This window comes from Podarcis liolepis, assembly GCF_965112155.1.
Source record: "Podarcis liolepis genome assembly, chromosome: 8".
NCBI lineage: Eukaryota > Metazoa > Chordata > Lepidosauria > Squamata > Lacertidae > Podarcis > Podarcis liolepis.
The window spans coordinates 53,158,215-53,180,546 of record NC_139560.1 but is presented as its reverse complement, the minus strand read 5'-3'; the positions used below and the strand labels follow the sequence as shown (position 1 = coordinate 53,180,546).

The window sequence follows — 22,332 nt, the reverse complement described above, 5'->3', positions numbered from 1 at the left end:
ATTATGCACACCAGTTTCACCTTAGCGCAAGAAACACTCCTCCCATGATGTTTTTCGCAATCCATCTCCTGCAGCAGCTTCTTATAAAGCTTCCAAGGACAAGGGGTAGGGTAGCTGTAAACATGTAGTTTTTGAACGTAGTTCAATTTTCTTATTAACTGTTCCACTAAGAGTAAGTATTAATTTTTCAGAGTCATTAAAGGAAGGATTATGCATTTTGAATAGACAACATTCTAGGATTTCTTCTTATGTATTTTTGTCTGAAATATCTTAACTATACACTTAGGACACCATTTTTGCATGCAGCTTTAGTGTTCAGCTTCCAGATTTTCCAGCAAGACTAGAACTCTAAACAACGACCTTTGATACCAGATTAACACATTTATTGCTTGGATACCCATTTGACAAGTATCTAATAGCACTATTCTGGAAAGTACACAATAATAGCTTCCCACTGAGCAAGTTTTTATTAGTGGAAAGACTGCACATCTGATATTCTAGAAAAGTAAAACCAATGCCCTTTATAAAAGAAAACTTTGTATCTAAACATTTCATTTTAATTTGTCATTTCTAATAACCTTCAGTTTTTGTTGAACCTTTACAAAATCGCACCAACACTGTGGTTAATTTAGCCTTTGCATTAATAGTCCTTCAAACTGACATTTTATTCTTACATATTTTCAGTATAGCTTTTATTTTATTTTTTAGTTGTACTGATAAAGTAGCTTTTACTGTTTATTATACCTATTTTCATGTTTTGCTTTAAAGCATTTGAAATTAGAAACATTAAATTCTAAATAAAATATCTGACACACAAACATTTCTTACTGCAACATACTATCAGTGAAACCCTAGGAAACTTTATTCAGAAGAAAGTAAAGGTCTGTTCAAGAGGGAATACTCACTAATAAGTGTGCTTTCAATTGCAGCCTAAGTAAATTTCCAGTACTTGTGGAGCAATCATAGAAGCTGAAAAAGTGTAACGGACTCCAAATTGTCGTGTCAAATCTTCTACATCTTACACTGTATTTGAGATTTAAATTTTTTTGGGGGGGGGGGGAGATCTACTTCTGTTTTGGGATATTAGTCTTTATCTCCAGGCAGCCAATTTATTTAATGTAAAAGATTCAGAAAATATGACTAAATTGATTTCTACAGCACTTATAGTGTGATCTGCAAACTACTTCATATGGAATAATTACACAACACTTATCTTACTTCATTAATAACTCTAAAAGGATTCAAGAGCAAGTATTCTGGATTAGGACATTCTCACAATTAGTGTGCGGCAGAATAACCTTGTGTATGCTGCAAAGTACCAGATTGTCTGTGCAAAGATAAACGTCATTTAATCAATTAGAGCTCTGACCTAAAGCTACTGATTTCACTGAGAAGACTCTCACTTATTTTAATTGGATTTGTCTCTGGCCTTGCAACAGTCAGCCACTGACTTTGTATTTAACCTTGAGAATGTTCAGGTCCCACTGACCTTCTACAGGTAAACAAATAAAAATATGCCTAGAAGATAACAGAGTTCAACTGAAAACAACTCTCTAATTATTAAGTAATACTGATCAACTGGAGTAATTCCCTACAGTGAAATTCATCATTGCTTCCTGTTTATCTTCTCTACAATAATTCTGAGGAAATTTGCAACAATTACAAATTTCAAGGAAGTTTTAGCAGCAGTCCTAAATTTTATGCTTTGTATCATTATCAGACTTCATTAAAAGCAAGTACACCCAGTTCAGATGTAATGCTACACCATGGTTCAATATTACAGCAGCAATGAGTCAGCCCTTTGTATTTGGCTCAGGCTTTTTAGAACTTTTTGTGTTATGCTTTATCTCTGTTTTAATATTGAAAATGCTGTATAATATACACGTAAGTTCTCATGTCTATGGTGGATCAGCCTCTTGAGGCAGATTAACAGTCATTAATGTGATTTGTCAGTGGTCTGAGAATTTAAATGTAATGTCAAAACACAATTGGTTGCTGAATAAGGAATTATGAAGCAGAGACTTAACACTCCAGCTTTCCTATGGAGAACAGCAAAGCAGTAGCAAGGCTGGCACATCAGTAGAGCTAATCTGGGACTCCCATCATTGTAGCAGGTCACTGCAGATGTGTCACTGTTCATACTCAGAAACCTTATTTGCAGGTCATAACAAATTTCTTCTCCAAGCCAAGAACTACTCTTGTCACAACCATTTTGCCTACATGTAAATAGGGCTGCCCAATAAATCACCATATCGTTGAATACCTGTGTTGAAATAGCATTGTGATAAAGTGTTTCAACAAGGCAATATGCTTCACCAATATCTTTCCACTTAGGGCTCAGATAATTATGCAGAGGAACACCCCCTACCCCCCACGGCTAGAAAGTATATAAAGAATGCAAGCAAAGAACTGGAAAGCAATTTTTTTCTTTCCCCACCAATGAAAAAAAGAGGGGGAAGAGTTTGTTTTATTTTATGGTGGTGTTTATGTTGTTGGTTCCCCCTAAACAGCTTTCCTCCCTATCAAAAAGGGTTTTTTATTGTATAAAGGAAACTATCTTTTTACTTGCTTGCCCTCCCTGTGATAAAAAGGGAGAGATTGGTAGAATGAGGGCTTTGAGGGGGGCCTTTGGTGTGGGTGGGGAATGGAGGGAAGATTTATGCTGAAATGGGAGGTTGGGTACTATGTGAGAATGATGGGGAAAGTGTATTTGGTAAGCAGTGCAAAGCAAATGCGTGTCTACTCACAAGCAAGCCCTACTGAATTCAATGAGGCTTACTCCCAGGAAAGTAGAAATTTAGTTGAACTCAGTGGGGCTTATGCATGCATAGATTTCTCTTACTGTATTTTTCTGTCTATAAGACACCCCTATGTATAAGATGCCCCCTATTTGGGACTCAGATTTAAGAAAATTGAGACGATGTATCCATGCATAAGATGCCCCCTAATTTTTGACATTATTTTTAGGGAACAAACCTAGACTTATACATGGAAAAAGACAGTAGATCTCTTAGTGTGGAAGCAGAAGGAAGTTTATTTAATATTTTTTATTAAATCTACTACCTTAAATTTTAAAGCCCTCCACTGCCACAGGGAGCTCCGACAAAGGCCCTCTGCTGCTGCAAGGAAGCACAGCGATGCTACGGGGAGGTACAGAGGGACCCTTTGCACCCCCTCCGCCATCATGGAATGGAAAGGGCCCGTCACCACGAGGCCCGCCAAAGCCCACCACAACAGCAGATATAGATCATAATATATAAAGATATTGTGATATTTAGCTGGTGATATATCATGATATTGAAAACCAGTTATCGGCCAGCATATTCTCAGTTCCTCTTCCTTTTGCATGCAACCTCCTCTCCTGAAAATGGGGGGTGCACAAGGTGCAAGTCATTCAGGCCTGCTGCAGAAGTGGCATAACTACCATAGTGCTTTTTCCTACTCTTCCATTATCTGAGTTAAATCTTTTTGTTTTACTTTTAGAACAGAAATTATCTGAAGCCCTTTAAGGTTGGATATTCTTTAGCCATCTTCTGGATTTCCCTGAACTCAAAGGAAAAATAAAGGCTTGATCTGGATTGCCCTATTGTGATTTACAAATAACATACAATTTATATCCTAAATACTTTAATTTAAAAGTAATTAAATCATGAGACGTTAAGAAGGAAGAAATCAGAAGTGACTGTAAAATATTGAGGGAGGGGGATCAATGCTTTTCCATCTCTTCTCTTAAGATCTGAAAACTTCCCGTTCCGCCTTCAAACATCTCCATGCCTTATTTAACATACTGATACATTCAGACACATCAAACTTCAGAAACATGAAGGTTGAATTAGAAAATCTGCCTATCAACAAAAGTGCTGTCAGCACAGCTAATAACTCTTACAACCTTTTATAAAACCTGCTGCAATATTCACTTTTGCAAATTGGCACAAGCGTGACAGAAACACAACAAAGCCTCTCATGTATGAAACATTTTTGTATCATTAAAGAGTCGAACAGCTTGTACACAAAATGACAGCAGAATATATTTATTCTCGTGCTAGAGTGAAGGTTGTAGAAGCTCTTAAGGTATACAGCGCCTTCTTAAAAAGCCAAATGTAAGTCCAGTGTCTCAAAAATACAGCTCCAAAGGCCCACCAGCTTCATGCTCTAAAGCTTTCCCACATTGCTTCCCCGCAGCCTCAGGTACGGTATATGTCCACATTTGCATTTGACCTTGTCTGTAACATCTAATTCGGGTTATAGTTTTGAAACGTATACAGAAGCAGTAAGGACACTTGTACCAGTAAAGCACCATGCTTTCTTCACCTAATTATGGAAAAGTCCTATTTTAACTTAATAGTTTTTGACAGAGTGTCAGGTTTTAAAAGGTAAATGCCAAAACAGAGCAAATTCCAGCAAATGGTGGAAAGTCAAGTTTTACCAGCTTAACAAAATATAATATAGTATCCTCTTTTTTAAAAAAAAAGATACAAAACATGAATTGTAACTTCCATGTTCTATCACCGCCGTACACTGTTGCCAGCTTTCCACATTCTGACATTACAAAATACCCAGTTGCTTTTAAAACTTTTCTCATTTTTTGATACCAACACATTTTCTACTTTTAAAAACAATTTTGAGCCATTTTCAATAGATATGATACTACTGGATATTCTGTAGGTTCACACATTGGGAACAAATATATGGAAATCTTCCATGATTTCAGATCAGAAAAAGTGATATACATGGGGGCTACAAAATTTCCTACCTGGCATCAAAGCCTGTTATTGGTGTTTTAACTAGAGGCTTCTAACCCACTTTCAAACTGCTAGTGGGACAGTATCAGATGAGGTGGTCTGTTGTGCATGTCGTATGTAAACAATGACACATCTGTTTTGAAATCATTAAATGGTTCTCGTAAGGTATGCAATTTACTTTTTGAGAAATTATTTTCAAGGGCACACTGGTGTTTAGAGAACACAATTTCAATGGCATCAATATAAAACCCACAAAGAATAAGAAACTCAGGTGCAATAATCTAGAATTGGTAATACATTTTATCAAGTTGTAGCAAATTCTGTAAACGTTCAGCTGGTGTATCTGGCTTACATATAATGGGGAATTCCCTCTTCAGGAAGCTTTTAAAGGCACAGAATACTTTTGATAAATCAAAAAAGAAGTTGGTCCATCTATGTTAAATAGCTACAATGTGATGTTCACATTGTTACCACTACAGCAGTTTCCTTCCAAGGTCTGCAAAGTAGAATCTGAAGAACAGTACAGAAGATTCTAATCCTTACAACATTACAACATCAAGATAACCCAACTGTTATAAGTGATGCTTATGTAATAATTAGTGCTTAGCAACAGGTAAACTAAGTCATTAACACTGGTATTATCAATCATATTACAACTACAATATATGCAAAGTGAATACATTTAAAATCAAAATGATGTACCATAACATAAAAATTGCTCTTATACTACACTGCCACTAATTTGCAAATATTTCTGAACTGTTTATAAAAATGGGCTTATAAATATTACTTTTCCAATCAATTATATCAAATAATGTTCCTGGTCTGACATGCTTTGGATGTGGAAATTAAAAATCCTGTGTCAGATACATATGCAGCAAGGAAACAGGCTCCACTGACACCCTCAATATATTTGTGTATATTTGCATCAATTTCCATATAGTATACAGTGGTACCTCGGGCTACATATGCTTCAGGTTACATACGCTTCAGGTTACACACTCCGCTAATCCAGAAATAGTACCTCGGGTTAAGAACTTTGCTTCAGGATGAGAACAGAAATCATGCTCCGACGGCGCGGCAGCAGCAGGAGGCCCCATTAGCTAAAGTGGTTCTTCAGGTTAAGAACAGTTTCAGGTTAAGAACAGACCTCTGGAACGAATTAAGTACTTAACCCAAGGTACCACTGTATATCTATAAAAAATGAATTATTGCTTCTGTTGATATAACTTAATATTACTAATAGTTATATTTTGTGAGTCGACTATCTGAAGTTATTTCCTCATACATAAACAGTTTTAGTCATGAATACGTTTACAACTAAAGTGATTGTGTTGCTTGGCAGTATGAAGCCTATTGTCAAAACTGAGGAAACACTGTTGGAAGAGGCAAGCACCTCTGCCATGATACACTTGTTTGCTGATGTACAGTCCTATAGGAAACTCACTGTATGAGATGCAAACTGCAGTAACTGTTCCAAGCACACATCCTAACAAATGTTGCTAATCTGGACATGCCCCCAAAGTAGGATTCAAAATTGCTCCTCAAAATCTTTAGTGTAGATAACTGAGAATTCGTAATTTATTTGTACAGTCGTACCTCGGAAGTTGAACAGAATCCAATCCAGAAGTCTGTTTGATTTCCAAAACGTTCGGAAACCAAAGTGCGACTTCTGATTGGCTGCAGGGAGCTCCTGCAGCCAATCGGAAGCCGCAGAAGCCCTGTCACGACGCTTGGGTTCCAAAGAACATTTACAAACTGGAACACTCACTTCTGGGTTGCGGTGTTCGGGAGGCAAAACCTTTGACTCGCAAGGCATGACTGTATTCTATCCATTTATTTGGATTTACTTCTTTCACCTTTTTAAGCCCTTTGCTTTTCCAGATAAGAACTTACATATGATATGAAGGGTTATATAAAACAAAACAAAATCAAACTTCCATTATAAAGACAGCAACACCAAGCCTCAACTCCAAGGAGCATCAAGTTCCAAAGGCTTGGAAGAATGTATTTTACCTGTCATCTAAACACAGCTACCTTAAAGAGGGGATTCAATACAAAGGCGGTACTGCCAATGAGAACACCCTATCTTGTGTCAGGACCATAAAAGTGACCTTCCAACAGATCTTAGCTTGGGTGTCTGTCAGATTTTAGGGGGAAAATATTCTGTCAAATATATAGGTCCCAGGTTGTTTTGGGCTTTATAGACCAATGTTAAAACACTGAATTGGACTGGGTAGCTTACTGGAAGTAGTGCAATAAATCAGTATACAATCATAAAAATGTAGAACTGGAAGGGACCACAAGTCATCTAGTCCAACCCCTTCCAATGCACGCATATTTCAGTACAGTGGTACCCCGCAAGACGAATGCCTCGCAAGACGGAAAACCCGCAAGACGAAAGGGGAGGTTTTAAAATGCTGGGGGTCGGGAGCGAAGCGCTGCCGACCCCCAGCATTTTAAAACGCTGTTCCGAAGGGGGGGCGGGGACACCTGCCCCAGCCGCCCCACTTCGGAAAGCTGTTCCGAAGTGGGGAGGGGGGGCGGGGACACCTGCCCCAGCCGCCCCACTTCGGAAAGCTGTTCCGAAGTGGGGAGGGGGGGCGGGGACACCTGCCCCAGCCGCCCCACTTCGGAAAGCTGTTCCGAAGTGGGGAGGGGGGGAGGGGACACCTGCCCCAGCCGCCCCACTTCGGAAAGCTGTTCCGAAGTGGGGAGGGGGGGCGGGGACACCTGCCCCAGCCGCCCCACTTCGGAAAGCTGTTCCGAAGTGGGGCGGGGGGGCGGGGACACCTGCCCCAGCCGCCCCACTTCGGAAAGCTGTTCCGAACTGGGGCAGGGGGCGGGGACACCTGCCCCAGCCGCCCCACTTCGGAAAGCTGTTCCGAAGTGGGGGGGGGCGGAGACACCTGCCCCAGCCGCCCCACTTCGGAAAGCTGTTCCGAAGTGGGGAGGGGGGCGGGGACACCCGCCCCAGCCGCCCCACTTCGGAACGCTGTTCCGAAGCGGGGCGGGGGGCGGGAACACCTTCTGAAGGCGGGCAGGGGGCGAAAGTCTTTGTCCCCCCTGCCTGCCTTCCCAGGGGCTTTTAAATCGCCCCGGACAGCGGAGAAGTCCTCCGCTGTCCGGGGCGATTTTAAAATGCCGCCCGCCAGCATTTTAAGATCGCCCCGGACAGCGGAGAAGTCCTCCGCTGTCCCAGGGTTTTTTAAAATGCTGGGGGTGGGAAGAAAAGCCCTTGTTCCCCCCCCCCCCCAGCCTTCAGAAGAGGTCCGGGGACAGACTGTCCCCGGACCTGGTCTGAAGGCGGTTTCCCTAGGAACGCATTAATTGATTTTCAATGCATTCCTATGGGAAACCGTGCATCGCAAGACGAAAAAACCGCAAGACGAAGAGACTTGCGGAACGAATTAATTTCGTCTTGCGAGGCACCACTGTACCAGGAAACTCCCTGGAGAGGGCATGCCACAACTGCGGGGCTACCAGAGAGAAGGCCCATTCTCTTATTGCCAAACTCCAAACAGCTCTCAGAGGAAGCTCAGAGAAAAGGACTTTGATGTTGATCTTAGGGTCCAAGTAGGTTCACATAGGGAAAGTAGTCATTTCCAATTATTCAGGACCAAGTCCTACTGAACTCAGTGGAATAAACATGCTTATAATCCTACATTAAATCTGTCTACTTTATAAATAATTACATATTTGGGACCAAGTTACCTAAGAGAATGCCTCAACCCATACATCCCTGGCTGGAAACTGTGCTCTTCAGATGGGGCACAAATGAGATTTTCACATGCCCCAGACATGAGCTTAGTTTGTATTAGAAACGGGAATTTAATGCTGCAGCTGCAGCCGTCTGCAAACAATTACCATCTGAAATTAAACAGGCATCCGGCATTGTGATGTTTAGATGCCTACCGAATATGTTTTTAAGAAGGCTTTCCCTATGGCACGACCCAGTCATTTATGAAATATTAACTGTATAGCTGTAGGTTTTATTATAGTCAGAGTTTGTCAATAAGGTTTTAATAATTTATATTTGTGTAATTATTTTTATCTTGCTGTACATAGCTTTGAAGCAGTTTATAAATTTGTAAAATAAATAAATATTAAAATAGCACATTTATGCTCGTGCTATCAAGGGCTGAACCCAAAGTCCTACAGAATAGTTAACATAAATAAAGAAGTGCATGTTAGCAACTGCCTGGTCCATTGCTCCAACTCTAAATAGTAACTCTTAAGCAAGTTTTGAATCATACCAAATACAGATCCTTGCAAAGCAAATTTCTCCAGAGTAATGAGCATGCTGCTCTTAAGCTCCTGAGTTATGCAGCACGGAAGGAGCCGACAGTGTGTGAGATCTATTTAAATAAAATCTTGCAACTTTTTGTCTTTTTAAAAAATGGGGGAGAACAATGCAAGAGATGAGAACACGATGTCAGCACAATTGCATGAATAGTTAATCACCCTCCAAATGAGAACAGACAAAGGTTTCAATGTCACATTTTTATATTTTGCTGTCTTCAGCTAGCAGATATTAAAAAAAGAAATTCCCTTTTGATTTTGTAATGTCTGAGAGAAGTTTTGCTACTATAAATGCTTGCAAAGATCTGTAAGAGTGACATTACAGCTGAGATAGATGGCAGATTTGGCCAAAAGATTTCATTCTACAGCCAACTAACACAAGCCAAAAATTCCCTGTGACTCTGCATGCACAATCAATTTCATTGGGATGCTGTATAATTGGATCCTATACCAAATCAATTTGCAGCATCAAACTTTGTCTCTTCAACCATCTGAATCAGACGTATTTACTATAAAGCCCCTGTTCTGAATATTTAATATTTAATACCTGTATAACCTTAAGGCTGTCTGTATGTGGGGCTGTGATGGATGCAGGGGGGAAAACACCTTCTGACTGAGATGAGTTCATCAATGGTTCCTCTTCATCCTGGAGAAGAGTGACTAGTGGGGTGCCACAGGGTTCTGTCTTATTCAACATCTTTATCAACGACTTGGATGATGGACTCAAAGGCATCCTGATCAAATTTGCAGATGACACCAAACTGGGAGGGGTGGCTAACACCCCAGAGGACAGGATCACACTTCAAAACGACCTTGACAGATTAGAGAACTGGGCCAAAACAAACAAGATGAATTTTAACAGGGAGAAATGTAAAGTATTGCACTTGGGCAAAAAAAATGAGAGGCACAAATACAAGATGGGGGACACCTGGCTTGAGAGCAGTACATGTGAAAAGGATCTAGGAGTCTTGGTTGTCCACAAACTTGACATGAGCCAACAGTGTGACGCGGCAGCTAAAAAAGCCAATGCAATTCTGGGCTGCATCAATAGGAGTATAGCATCTAGATCAAGGGAAGTAATAGTGCCACTGTATTCTGCTCTGGTCGGACCACACCTGGAGTACTGTGTCCAGTTCTGGGCACCACAATTCAAGAAGGACACTGACAAACTGGAACGTGTCCAGAGGAGGGCAACCAAAATGGTCAAAGGCCTGGAAACGATGCCTTATGAGGAACGGCTAAGGGAGCTGGGCATGTTTAGCCTGGAGAAGAGGAGGTTAAGGGGTGATATGATAGCCATGTTCAAATATATAAAAGAATGTCACATAGAGGAGGGAGAAAGGTTGTTTTCTGCTGCTCCAGAGAAGCGGACACGGAGCAATGGATCCAAACTACAAGAAAGAAGATTCCACCTAAACATTAGGAAGAACTTCCTGACAGTAAGAGCTGTTCGACAGTGGAATTTGCTGCCAAGGAGTGTGGTGGAGTCTCCTTCTTTGGAGGTCTTTAAGCAGAGGCTTGACAACCATATGTCAGGAGTGCTCTGATGGTGTTTCCTGCTTGGCAGGGGGTTGGACTCGATGGCCCTTGTGGTCTCTTCCAACTCTATGATTCTATGATTCTATGAGTCACTGGGAATACACTACACTAATGCTCCCAATTGTGAGGTCATTTCTTATAGTTTTCTGACCTTCATTTACCTATAGCTATAATTCTAAGCACTTGATAAGGAGTAAGCCCCACTGAACACATTTCATAGCTATCTACTCTACAATATACAATAAGCTTGACTGGAACAAAATAATGAAGTATATTAATGGATAAATAACATGTGTAAAGAAATCTCAAGTAGATATAAAGGAAGGTTTTAGTTCTAAAAAGGGAGGCTATTTCATACGTACTTTCTCAATAAATTGAGAAATTGACCAGCCTTGACCACCCTGGTGCCCTGCCAATGTTTTGGACTACAATTCCTCTGTCCTAGCTAGAACAGCCGTATAGTAATGAAACTGATGGGAGTGGAGGGAATCAGGTTGGGGAAGATTGCTACTGACATGTTCCTAACTGAACTTGTGGCTGTTAAATGGGGGATCATGTGGTCAGTTCAATACGGACAACGAAGTCTACTACCAAATGTCAGACTTTTACTCCTCTAGCTGCCGCAATGATGAACACAAAACGGGAGGCAAATGTGTGCAAAGAAACAAGTGCACCGCATTTAGTAAATGTGCTCTAATAAATACACAGCTTTGTCCTATGTATGTTGATCTGAAGATGTTTCAATAGAGGCAGTGAGAGATTTTACTTTCTTGGATTCCATGATCACTGCAGATGGTGACAGCTGTCACGAAATTAAAAGACGCCTGCTTCTTGGGAGAAAAGCAATGACAAACCTAGATAGTATCTTAAAAAGCAGAGTCATCACCTTGCCAACAAAGGTCCATATAGTTAAAGCTATGGTTTTCCCAGTAGTGATATATGGAAATGAGAGCTGGACCATAAAGAAGGCTGGTCACTAAAGAATTGATGCTTTTGAATTATGGTGTTGGAGGAGACTCTTGAGAGTCCCATGGACTGCAAGAAGATCAAACCTCTCCATTCTTAAGGAAATCAGCCCTGAGTGCTCACTGGAAGGACAGATCGTGAAGCTGAGGCTCCAATACTTTGGCCACCTCATGAGAAGAGAAGACTCCCTGGAAAAGACCCTGATGCTGGGAAAGATTGAGGGCACAAGGAGAAGGGGAGGACAGAGGACGAGGTGGTTGGATAGTGTTCTCGAAGCCACCAGCATGAGTCTGACCAAACTGTGGGAGGCAGTGGAAGACAGAAGTGCCTAGCGTGCTCTGGTCCGTGGGGTCACGAAGAGTCAGACACGACTAAACGACTAAACAACAACAACAAAATGCGCCTATTTGCATTTGTAGGTAGCTGAAGGCATGAGTGGGAATGTTGAAGGAGGTCTTTTGATAAACAAAGTGCCTGGGACCTGGGGCTGAATTCTGAAGTTGATTTAAATTAATCAACTATTTGGGAAGGCAAATTAGTCTTATTTAAAACATCTCAGTGTTAGAAACTCTGATACATAAGCTAGGCGCCAAATGGCTCCTTAAACCTGAGTTACAATTGCCAAAATGGAATGCCTAGTTGCCATTTTTGGGCCAGATGGCTCGAAAGTCATATTTTGCAGTATGACTTTTTAGTTCCTGAAATTAATTCTGATTGTACAGATACAGATAGAATTCTACAGGATGTGTGAAAACAGTCAAGATCCAAGGATCCCCAGGCATGCACCTCCAGATGGTGGTGATGTCATCCTGGTGCCCAGGCATCTTTACAAGTGGCTGATAGCCAGGTGCAAAATGAACCTGGTGAGTTTCAAACGCTGTAGCTTTAAAAATTATCATCAGCAAGATGATATGCCCAGCATGATAGGAAGCTAGCCACAGCTGTTTCAGGAAGGGAGTTAGGAACATCCTCTTTACAGCCTTTATTGATGACCAAGCTACTGCATTCTGAACTAGTTGTTTCTGAGCACTCTTCAAAGAAAGTCCTATGGAGAGTGCATTGCAGTAATTCAGATGTGATGCAATTATGGAATGGGTCACCATGGCCAGATCTGAATTCCACAGCAACAGACATTGATGCATCATCTCAGCTGGACAAAGACACTTCTGGCCACAGATGAGAACTTAGCATCCAGGGTATCCATAAGAACTCCCAAGCTATGACCTGAGTTTTCAATAGGTGTGCCAACCACAGTTGAATCCCAATTCCTGGATCAATACGACTGACCATAAGCATCTCTGCCTGGATTAAGATTCAATGCATTTGCCCTTATTCAATCCATTGCTGCCTCCAGGTAACAATTCAGGACCTAAACAGTTTCCTTAAAATGAGAGGGAAAGGAGAACAGTTGGTTGTGCCATCCACATATTGGATGACACCAAACTTTTGCTCATCTGTCCCAGATGTTAAATAGCATGGGAACAAGCTAAAACTCGAAAGGGCACCATAGGCTGTGGCATCAAATAGATCTCCCACTACCTTCTAAAACTGGTGCTCCAGGAAGAACTGGAACCACTGTAACATCATGCCACCAAGACCCTTCCCAGATATCCAGCTCAGAATACTATGCTTGATGGCATGCCAAAATGTCCAACGGAACTAACAAAATGCATTTATCCTGTACAGTTCCCAGTATAAATCACCAAGGAGACAAAAGCTGTCTTGGTCCCAAAACTGGGCCTAACACTGGATTGAGATGAGTCTAAGAAAACCTAGAGCTGCGGACTCAGGCACCTTGCCAAAATGGAATATTTAAAAACTTGCTATAAATTTTCCAGAACACTGAGATTAAGCAAAATGTTTTTTCTCCCAGTAAATGTAAACACATTTGCATTTTATGAGGCAAAATAAATAAAAATTCAATGATTTCTGCAGCAATAATACCTATGTATTATTTTTTGAATTCTCTAACCCATTAGAGCAACAGAAATGTAAAAGCACAAATTTAGAGAGGAATATTTCCTGCTATTTCTTGATTCTTACAGCTTCTACTGATTGGAGAATCAAAGCAACAAAAGTATAGCATACTTTTTTCTCCCACAAAGCTGAGGCAGGCCAGTTCACACATGTATGTTAGTTACCAGATAATTCAGCATCTGGTGACTAATGTGCCATCATATATCAAGCACCAGAGATAAAACTTTCATATCACCTCAGAATTTGGTAGAGACGCCAGTGCAAGTAGATAAATAGGTACTGCTGCGGCGGGAAGGTAAATGATATTTCTGTGTGCTCTGGCTTCCGTCACAGTGTTCTGTTGCACCAGAAGTGGTTTAGTCATGCTGGCCACATGACCTGGAAAGCTGTCTGTGGACAAACGCCTGCTCCCTCGGTCTGAAAGCCAGATGAGCGCTGCAACCCCATAGTCACCTCTGACTGGACTTAACTGTCCGGGGTCCTTTACCTTTTACCTTTACCTATTAAGTAATTATACAATTAAGAATCAAATGATATACATACATGTACAAACCGGCCCTCTGTCACAGGACTTGTTAGCTTCATTTTACCAGGGTAGCTATGATTTTGGTAGAAACCTCCCCTCATAGTGCACCTCAGCTGCTCCTTCTAACATGATGGCAAAGGATTCTTTGATGACCTCTCATTAAAAGTAACAGAAGCTCTACCAAAGCCACTTTTACTGTTCACTAGAGAAAGAGGAATTAATGAATTTTTGCTTATGTCACAGTTTATGCAGGAGCAAATCAGCAGGTGTATCTACTGTTGGTGGGCTGGCTCTCCTATGCTTGCTCAATTCAAAAGTATGGCCACTGTGTAATGTATTTGCTGACCAGGGCTCTATAGGCTTAAAACAGCCTGTATCTGTTATCATACAACTTTTTATCCATGACATGTTTTAACTAGAATGTTCCTCTTAATACTTGAAAGAAATAAAACATGCCCAACATCATAACATTTACCTGGTGGAAGATCAGAGGCATACATTTTGTCAATGACATTGCTGCCTTATTTAAACACAGTTAATGAATATTCCATTGCAAGATCTCAATGAGACTTCTTCTGATAGCATCATCACACTTTGTTAAAAAGAGGCACACATAACTTGTCACCTGAAGTCACTTACATTAAAGAAAAATGTGGCTAACATAATGTATCTTTACAACTTGATGCAATTACACATGTTATGCATTATGTACTTCAATTGTCGTGTGTAGAGAACAAACCAAATCCATCTACGAACGCTTCCTCCAGACACAGAATTTTCCTGAAGTGCCATCAAAAGCCATACAATGCTGGTTATTTAATTTCTGTGTTCTGACAAAAGTTTTGCTTACACAACATTACGTCTTTAGAGTGCAATTAAGTAGCATACATCCTCAGATTTAAGTCCCACTGTATTCAATGTACATTACTCGCAGGTTAGCGTGCACATAACTGTTCTATTATGCCACACTTTTACAGATTACAACCAAAGAGGCAATCCTGTGCTCACGTAACTGATACGTCTGACTAAAGTCAGTAAGACATACATATGATCAGACTCAAAAATTTTAATACTATACAGTCGTAGCTCTACTTACGTATCCTTCCGAATACATAAACTTCGGGTTGTGAATGCGGCAAACCTGGAAGTGTATACTTCTGGGTTTTGCAGCGTGTGCATACACAGAAGCACTCTAGCGTGCTGTGCGTGTGCGCAGAAGCGGCACCTCCGGATACGGACTTTTCAGGTTGCGGATGGACCCCTGGAATGAATTAAGTTCACATCCGGAGGGTCCACTGTACACTGAATCCTGAATTTTTTGGTTTCCTGAATGGAAATGGGGAAGATAGAATTCCTACGTCCAAATTTACCAATAGGCAGTCTCATATTTAACTGAAAGAATTTAATCAAAGCATTTGTTGTTGTTTAGTCATTTAGTCGTGTCCAACTCTTTGTGACCCCATGGACCAGAGCACGCCAGGCACTCCTGTCTTCCACTGCCTCCCGCAATTTGGTCAAACTCATGCTGGTAGCTTCGAGAACACAATCAAAGCATACTAACTCAATAAACTTGAGAAATACCTAATTTAAATTTACAAAAGCAGGATTCCTAACCACAAGGAGAGCAAACGCCACCTAAAGCTGGGACTTTATTATCTGAAGGTGCATGATGGATAAAAATAACCAATTTGGATTCTATGTACTTTTATTATCTAGCACACCTAAAATTGATATCTCCCTCTGTTTATATAAAAATTACCTCTTTTCTCCTTATTCATCATCCCCATAAACCAAAAGAACCAGTATGTTTCACCAAAGAATGGAAGCAGAACTGAATTACAGCTGGTTGTTATATTTCAGAGATGGTGTCTTGGTCGTTATGCATGCATTTTCTTCTCAGGCGGCCACAGTGCAACATGAAACCTGAATGCAAATCATTTGAATGTCTGCTAGTTCCTCTCATGCTCCGCCTTAAAACTTGCCAGATGTAGACATGGATAGCTTAACTAACACCAGCAGCCCCTCCTGTCCCCTTCACCCCTTGCAGTTTTAACATCTAGCTTGATGAATAGTTCTCCAGAAATCAAAAGCTTGCACACAAATTTATGGCATTTTGGTGAGCTTCAAAAACTATTGCCCTAATATGGACTTTGTAATCAATATATATCCAATCATATCCTTCCAATTATCTTAAGCATAAAACTTTAGCTTTTCCAAAAAAAAAGGTATTTGGTATATCTGAGTACCTTACTCTTTGAAGTTTGATTAGGTTTGTCAATATGTTGGGTGCTTTCTATCTCTATATTTGCAATTGGAAGAAGTCAACAAGTGTCCTATGTTACTGAACTGCAAGATTCAACAGGAAAAATTTAGGGAAGAAAATTGTGAAGGTTGATTATATAAAGAAAAAGCAATTCATATGGCAGACTAGACCATGACAGAGCATGAGAAATTACATATAGGATAACATTCCTTTTTTACTACATGCAGTAACTCTGAGGGAGGAAGGGAATGCAATGTTTGTACAGTGGTACCTCGGGTTAAGTACTTAATTCATTATGGAGGTCTGTACTTAACCTGAAACTGTTCTTAACCTGAAGCACCACTTTAGCTAATGGGGCCTCCTGCCGCTGCCGCGCAGCCGGAGCACAATTTCTGTTCTCATCCTGAAGCAAAGTTCTTAACCCGAGGTAATATTTCTGGGTTAGCGGAGTCTGTAACCTGAAGCATATGTTACCTGAAGTGTATGTACCACTGTAAAGATATGTAGTGGAATAAAGGTTCTCTTTAAATCAGTAGAGCTGTATATAGAGAAGCTCAAGAATGTTTACTATAATTGCAACTTTATGCAGTAATCATACACTAGATACACATTTTTTGCAAAATAACAAAACTGCTATATTTTATCACCAGAAAAAATGTACTTTCTCTCTGATTTACTCATTCATTACTTCCTGAAGTGTCCTATAGACTGTGCGCTTGTGCAAACATCATTGGCACCCATGATACCACTGGTTGCAAATGACAAATTCCCTTGGTTTGTTTTGAGGTCTGCTTGTTTCTTTTGTATCAAGAGACTGAGCCCTCAACACTGTACCACAGCAGCAGAAGCATTTAACGTAGCATAACTGGGGTAGGGAAATCTCGTGAACACTCACGTACATGATACTTTTCCCATGTGTGAAATTGCTCCACCATTTATTGAGCCTTTATTTGTGTGATTAATGTTCAGTTTTAGGCAGTTCAGCTCTTCGCTCCAGTGCTATATTACATATGCACCTCAATTTAAACAGCACAAGGAAGGCAAACAGACAGGTCATCTTGCAACAAAGGCTTCCTCCCCATCTGCTGTTCTCACTGTAGAAACAGGATAGAATGCTGCTTTATTAGCATTGGTCTGGGCTTATGCTGCTACAGCACCAAGAACAAAATCAGATTTTATGTACGAAGAGTTCTTTGTAGGCTGCTTCTCTGCTAAAGGGATCAAAGCTCAGAATAATCAGAGTCTGTGTCAGGAGATCCATATCCCAAAACTCCTTCAAAGCACATAGTAAAAGCACAGAATCTTAAACAGATTTACTCCACCCTACTGATAAATTAGGCCATTGTGCTGAGAAAGGAGAGGTAGGGTGAAGAACAAAACTATCACTGACCTTTGTTTAAATTGTAGACCAACTAAGGACTATTCGGTTATACAGAACTGTCCTCTTTTATTTTCTTTTTTACAAATTTTATTATTTATTTTATTTATTAGATTTATATGCCACCTTTCATCCCAAAATCTCACGGTGGTTACTTTATATAAGATCTCAATTCAATAAGATCACATTTTCAAATAAAAGTCATTATTTTATTGAAATTCAAGTTGGATTCATATTTTACTTGTGTCAACATGGTGAGGAGATTATAGTAATAATTTTTCAGAATACAGAGATTAATCTTGATTGGCTAGTACGCTATCTGGAATCAAAGGTACCAATCCTAAACACCTGACTTGGAAGCAAGTGTCCTTGACTTCAGCTGAATTTGTCCCATTTTGATTAATGGTCCGTTTCTCCTTTATCAGAACTTTGTCATTCTGTGCACCTTGATGCATGACTTTTTTACTAGAACTGACAGGAAAGCAAACCGTATGATAAAATAAGTTTAGCAAAAGTTGAAATACAAAGTATGTCACCGTTTTCAAAAATGCTTAAATAATAATATTATTTTTACTACTGCCCAAACAGCTCTGTGAAACTGGAAAGCTTGCATACTCCTATACAAACTGAAGTTCGTAACTGCTTTGAATCTTTTACACTTTGGGACCCTTATGACAGCTCCTGTCTAGTACTCAAAAAGCCAGAGACACATTTCAAGATGGAGGTGGAGGATGCAATGATGTGCTCTTTTAATGAGTGGCTACATCAGAGAGAGAAAATCATTGCACTCAGTTTAGTTGCGAAACTCAGAGGCCTACCTCAAAACAGAAACAATTATCTACAAACTTCACTGTTTCTGATGACAGAAAGAAGAAAAGGGGGCCTGCATGGGTCTCATAGGTTATATACGGGAGAGCTCTTAGGGTCTTCCCACTGTCCATCTCAGTCTCTCCCCCCCACCTTTCTCCCAGCTTGTTGTTGCTCTCTGCAGCTGAAAGGAAAGTCTAAAAACTACACGGGAGAAAGCCCAAAAACGTCTGAAGCTGGGCAGTGTGCGTGGAGGGGGAGGAATTTAGGATCCTAGTTTGCAAAGACTAAACAAACAAACAAAAACACCGCTTAGGGGCGTAACGCTGTTAAAAAAAAAAGTTTACGACCAGGGTCTCTTAGCTGAAGTACAGAAAGGCAAGTGATCCGGGTACAGAGCTGCTAGTTGTTTAGGATCGGGGAATGGAACAGGATGCCCACGCTCCTTGAGGCCCTGGAGCAAACGCCGCCCCGTTCTTCGGGCATTTCCTAGGAGGTTTCCGTATGACAACACCCGGCCGAGGCGGAGGTGGGAGCGCGGGGAGGAGGAGGAGGAGGGTGCCCTGCGCGAGGCTCCCACGCTGCTGCCTCCCCACCTCCCGGCCCCACTGCAGGCCGCGGCGCACCCTCTCGCCCCGTCCCTCTCTCTCCCCAGGCCCCGGCCGCGCCAGCCGGAACAAAAGGCGAGCGCGGGGCTGGGCAGGGCGAGCCGGCGGGGCCGCGCCAGGCCACTGCTCCGCGGAGGCCGCAGCTCCCCTCGCAACTCCGGGCCTGGCTGCCCAATCTCCACCGAGGCCTCGAGTCCCCTTGCGAAGCATACACGGGAGGAGGGGGGGGCAGGCAGGCCATGTTTACTCACCGGGAGAGGCTGCTGCTGGTGGTGCTGCTGCTGCTGCCGATAGCGGCGGCGGCGGCGGCCGTGCTGCGCGGAGTGCAGGCCGGCCGGGCTCGAGCGCCGGCTCCGCCTCCGCCAGGCTCCCTTCTCGTCGGTCGCCTCCGCCGCCGCTTCCTCCTCCTCCTCCTGGCGTTGCAGTTTCCTCCGCCTCCTCTCCTCCTTCCTCCTCCTTCACCCCCCGTCTTCGCAGGGGCGCGAGGGGGGCAGCGAGGCCGCCGCCAGCCCGCATGCAAGGAAGCTCCGCGCGCGCGCCCGCAGTAGCAGCCCCCCCCCCGCCCCGCTGAGGGGTACAGAGCCCAAGCCGGCGCTCTCCCTCTCGGCCGCCTATTCGCTGTCCACGGACGCCCCCTCCCCATGCATAACTCGCCTTCCCTTCTTGCTCCCCGCGGACATTCGTCCCCCTTTTGTTTGTTCTCTCCCGGCGCCAGGCTCACTTCACGCAGCAGTTTCCTCCTCACTTTACTTACCCGGCTCGTCACCTGGGGCACAAAAGGCTTTTCTTCCAACTTGCCCGGCCTGCCTTTTCTCCCGTCGGGGTAGCAGCTCGCGCCCCATCCTCCGGCCGGGCAGCGGGCGGAGAGGCGCGCACTTTGCGCCCAGCCTAGGGGAGACCCCGAAATGTGCTGGGGGTCGCCAGGTCTCTCTCTCGGAAATTAACTCGCCTAGGGACTTGACTTCTGCCGAAGCGACGGCACGGCGAGTCAGGGAGGGCAGGGAAAGGTGGCCCGGCCGAAGGGACCGGCGCTTTTGCCTGGGTTGGGAAAACTACAAAATGCCCGTAGGTAGCCAGGCGGCCGCGCGTAGGGAACGCTTGCAGAAAGTCGGGGAGCAGACACGTGGAGCTGGAGACAAGAGAGTTTTGGGCACCGAACTTGCGGGGAGCTGTCTGCCGTTGCAACTTTTTTCCCTTGGCTGAAGATTTGACTGGCTTTTGTTTTGTTGTAGCAAGTGTCCTGGGAAGGGATCTTACTGAGGGATGCTGCTGCTAAATTATTATTTGTACCCCACCCATCTGGGTTGCCCCAGCCATTCTGGGCGGCTTCCAATACTAAAACTTCTTATGTACCATAAATTTAAAGCATATTATTTTCCCGCGGGGGATGTTGGAAATTCTGGTTTACCACCCAGAGAGCTAAAATTCCCAACGCTATTCACAAACTACAGTTCCCAAGGTTCTTGTGGTGGGTAAAATTACGTGCCTGATCACACACACAGCATAATGAGATGGTTGCATGTTGAGGTGCTACCAAGTCAGAACTATTAACTGGCAGGGGTTGTCCAAGGTCTCAGGAGGGGTTGGAGTATCACAGTGATGAATGTATTCTTAAATAAGTAACTCCTGGATGTTTAAAACAGAAGTGGCAAGATACCTTTCTCCTGGTATGCTAGCTTTTTACTTGCTGGAAGATTTCTGTGTAGGTCAGTGTTCAAAAAAGGTACAAACAAACACAAGCTCTACTCTGAAGCAGCATATTTTACCTCATCAGGGTAAAAATAAAAAAATTCCTTCCAGTAGCACCTTAAAGACCAACTAAGTTAGTTCTTGGTATGAGCTTTCGTGTGCATGCACACTTCTTCAGATACACGAAGTGTGCATTTTCGTGTGCATGCACACGAAAGCTCATACCAAGAACTAACTTAGTTGGTCTTTAAGGTGCTACTGGGAGGAATTTTTTTATTTTGACTATGGCAGACCAACACGGCTACCTATCTGTAACTCATCAGGGTAGTAATGCATGTGTAGACCAGGGACTCCTTCAGACAACCAGATCTGTTTGCATAAAGCTTAAGCAGCGTTTAGGCCAGGGGTCAGCAAACTTTTTCAGCAGGGGGTTGGTTCACTGTCCCTCAGACCTTGTGGGTGGTCGGACTATACTTGGGGGGGGGGGCGAACGAATTTCTATACCCCACAAATAACCCAGAGATGCATTTTAAATAAAAGCACACATTCTACTCATGTAAAAACACGTTGATTCCCGGACTGTCCGTGGGCCGGATTTAGAAGGCGATTGGGCCGGATTCGGCCCCCGGGCCTTAGTTTGCCTACCCATGGCTTAGGCCATAACTGGGCTTTATGGAGTTCTGATCTGTTTGTAGGTTGGTTATACAGCAACAAGCTTTCAGCCTGATTTGCTTGTGTGGTGTTGATAAACTTTCCCATTATCAGTTGTTCAGCCCACACTTCTCAGTGCATGTCTGTCTCCTAACTGCTAAAAGTCTGCTTTTTAAAGAAAAGTTTATTTGTTGCACCAGAGTAACAGTGCTAAATTTTCAGTAAGTGCTTGAACCCCTCTCACAAAATAGTGACTGTGTGGGGCCACCCCATGTCTGACTGAGCAGACAAGAAGGGAAAGTGAATACATGTGATAATGAAAGTTGAACTTTGAGGGTGTGGACCAGGTCACCACTGTTAAGAAAGAAGTAGAACATGGGGATGGAGTTTTTACTTGGGAGGTAAGGGTAAGGAACACAGGCGACTATCTGATATGGGACATACAATTTCTACATCTAGCTCTTTGTCATCAGCTTGCAGGGAAAGCATTTTGCATCATTTGCAACGTTATCCATTTAGTTGGAGATGCCAGGCATTGAACCTGTCACCTATTGCATTCAAAGTATGTGCTCTACCTCTGAGCTATGGTATTGAGCCTGTTGTCGAAGGAGACATTACATTGAGAAGCAAGTCAGGTCCATCAGGTCAGTTTTAACTGCTTTTAATATTGAAAATTGGAACCTGCTGGAAATTGGGACCTGCTGGAAAATGCTAGAACTGGAAAGTCATGTTTTCGGTTACTGAAATTGTCAGCTCTGTTGTGTGTGGCACGCACACAGATGTTGTGGTTCCACTTTAATTTTACAACATAGGTATGGGAATTACAGCAAGCTTCAACCCCACCCCAAAACCCCAGTCATCAAACCACGTGTCAGAACTCATCA

The 22,332-nt window shown here is 42.5% G+C and overlaps 1 protein-coding gene across 5 annotated transcripts in view; it reads right to left on the bottom strand.

Annotated features, from left to right (window-relative positions):
* Window positions 1-20,156, bottom strand: part of SOCS6 (suppressor of cytokine signaling 6) — a 31,956-nt gene extending 11,800 nt beyond the window's left edge. Inside the window, exon 1 of one of the 5 annotated variants that reach the window (XM_083518700.1) lies at window positions 19,863-20,156. The gene's annotated coding sequence lies outside the window, so the exon portion shown is untranslated. Of the gene's footprint in view, window positions 1-20; window positions 100-5,094; window positions 5,205-9,591; window positions 9,669-19,359 lie in introns of those variants that run through there. The other 4 variants (XM_083518698.1, XM_083518699.1, XM_083518701.1 and 1 more) reach the window with 4 other exon arrangements.
* Window positions 20,157-22,332: the final 2,176 nt, after the last annotated feature.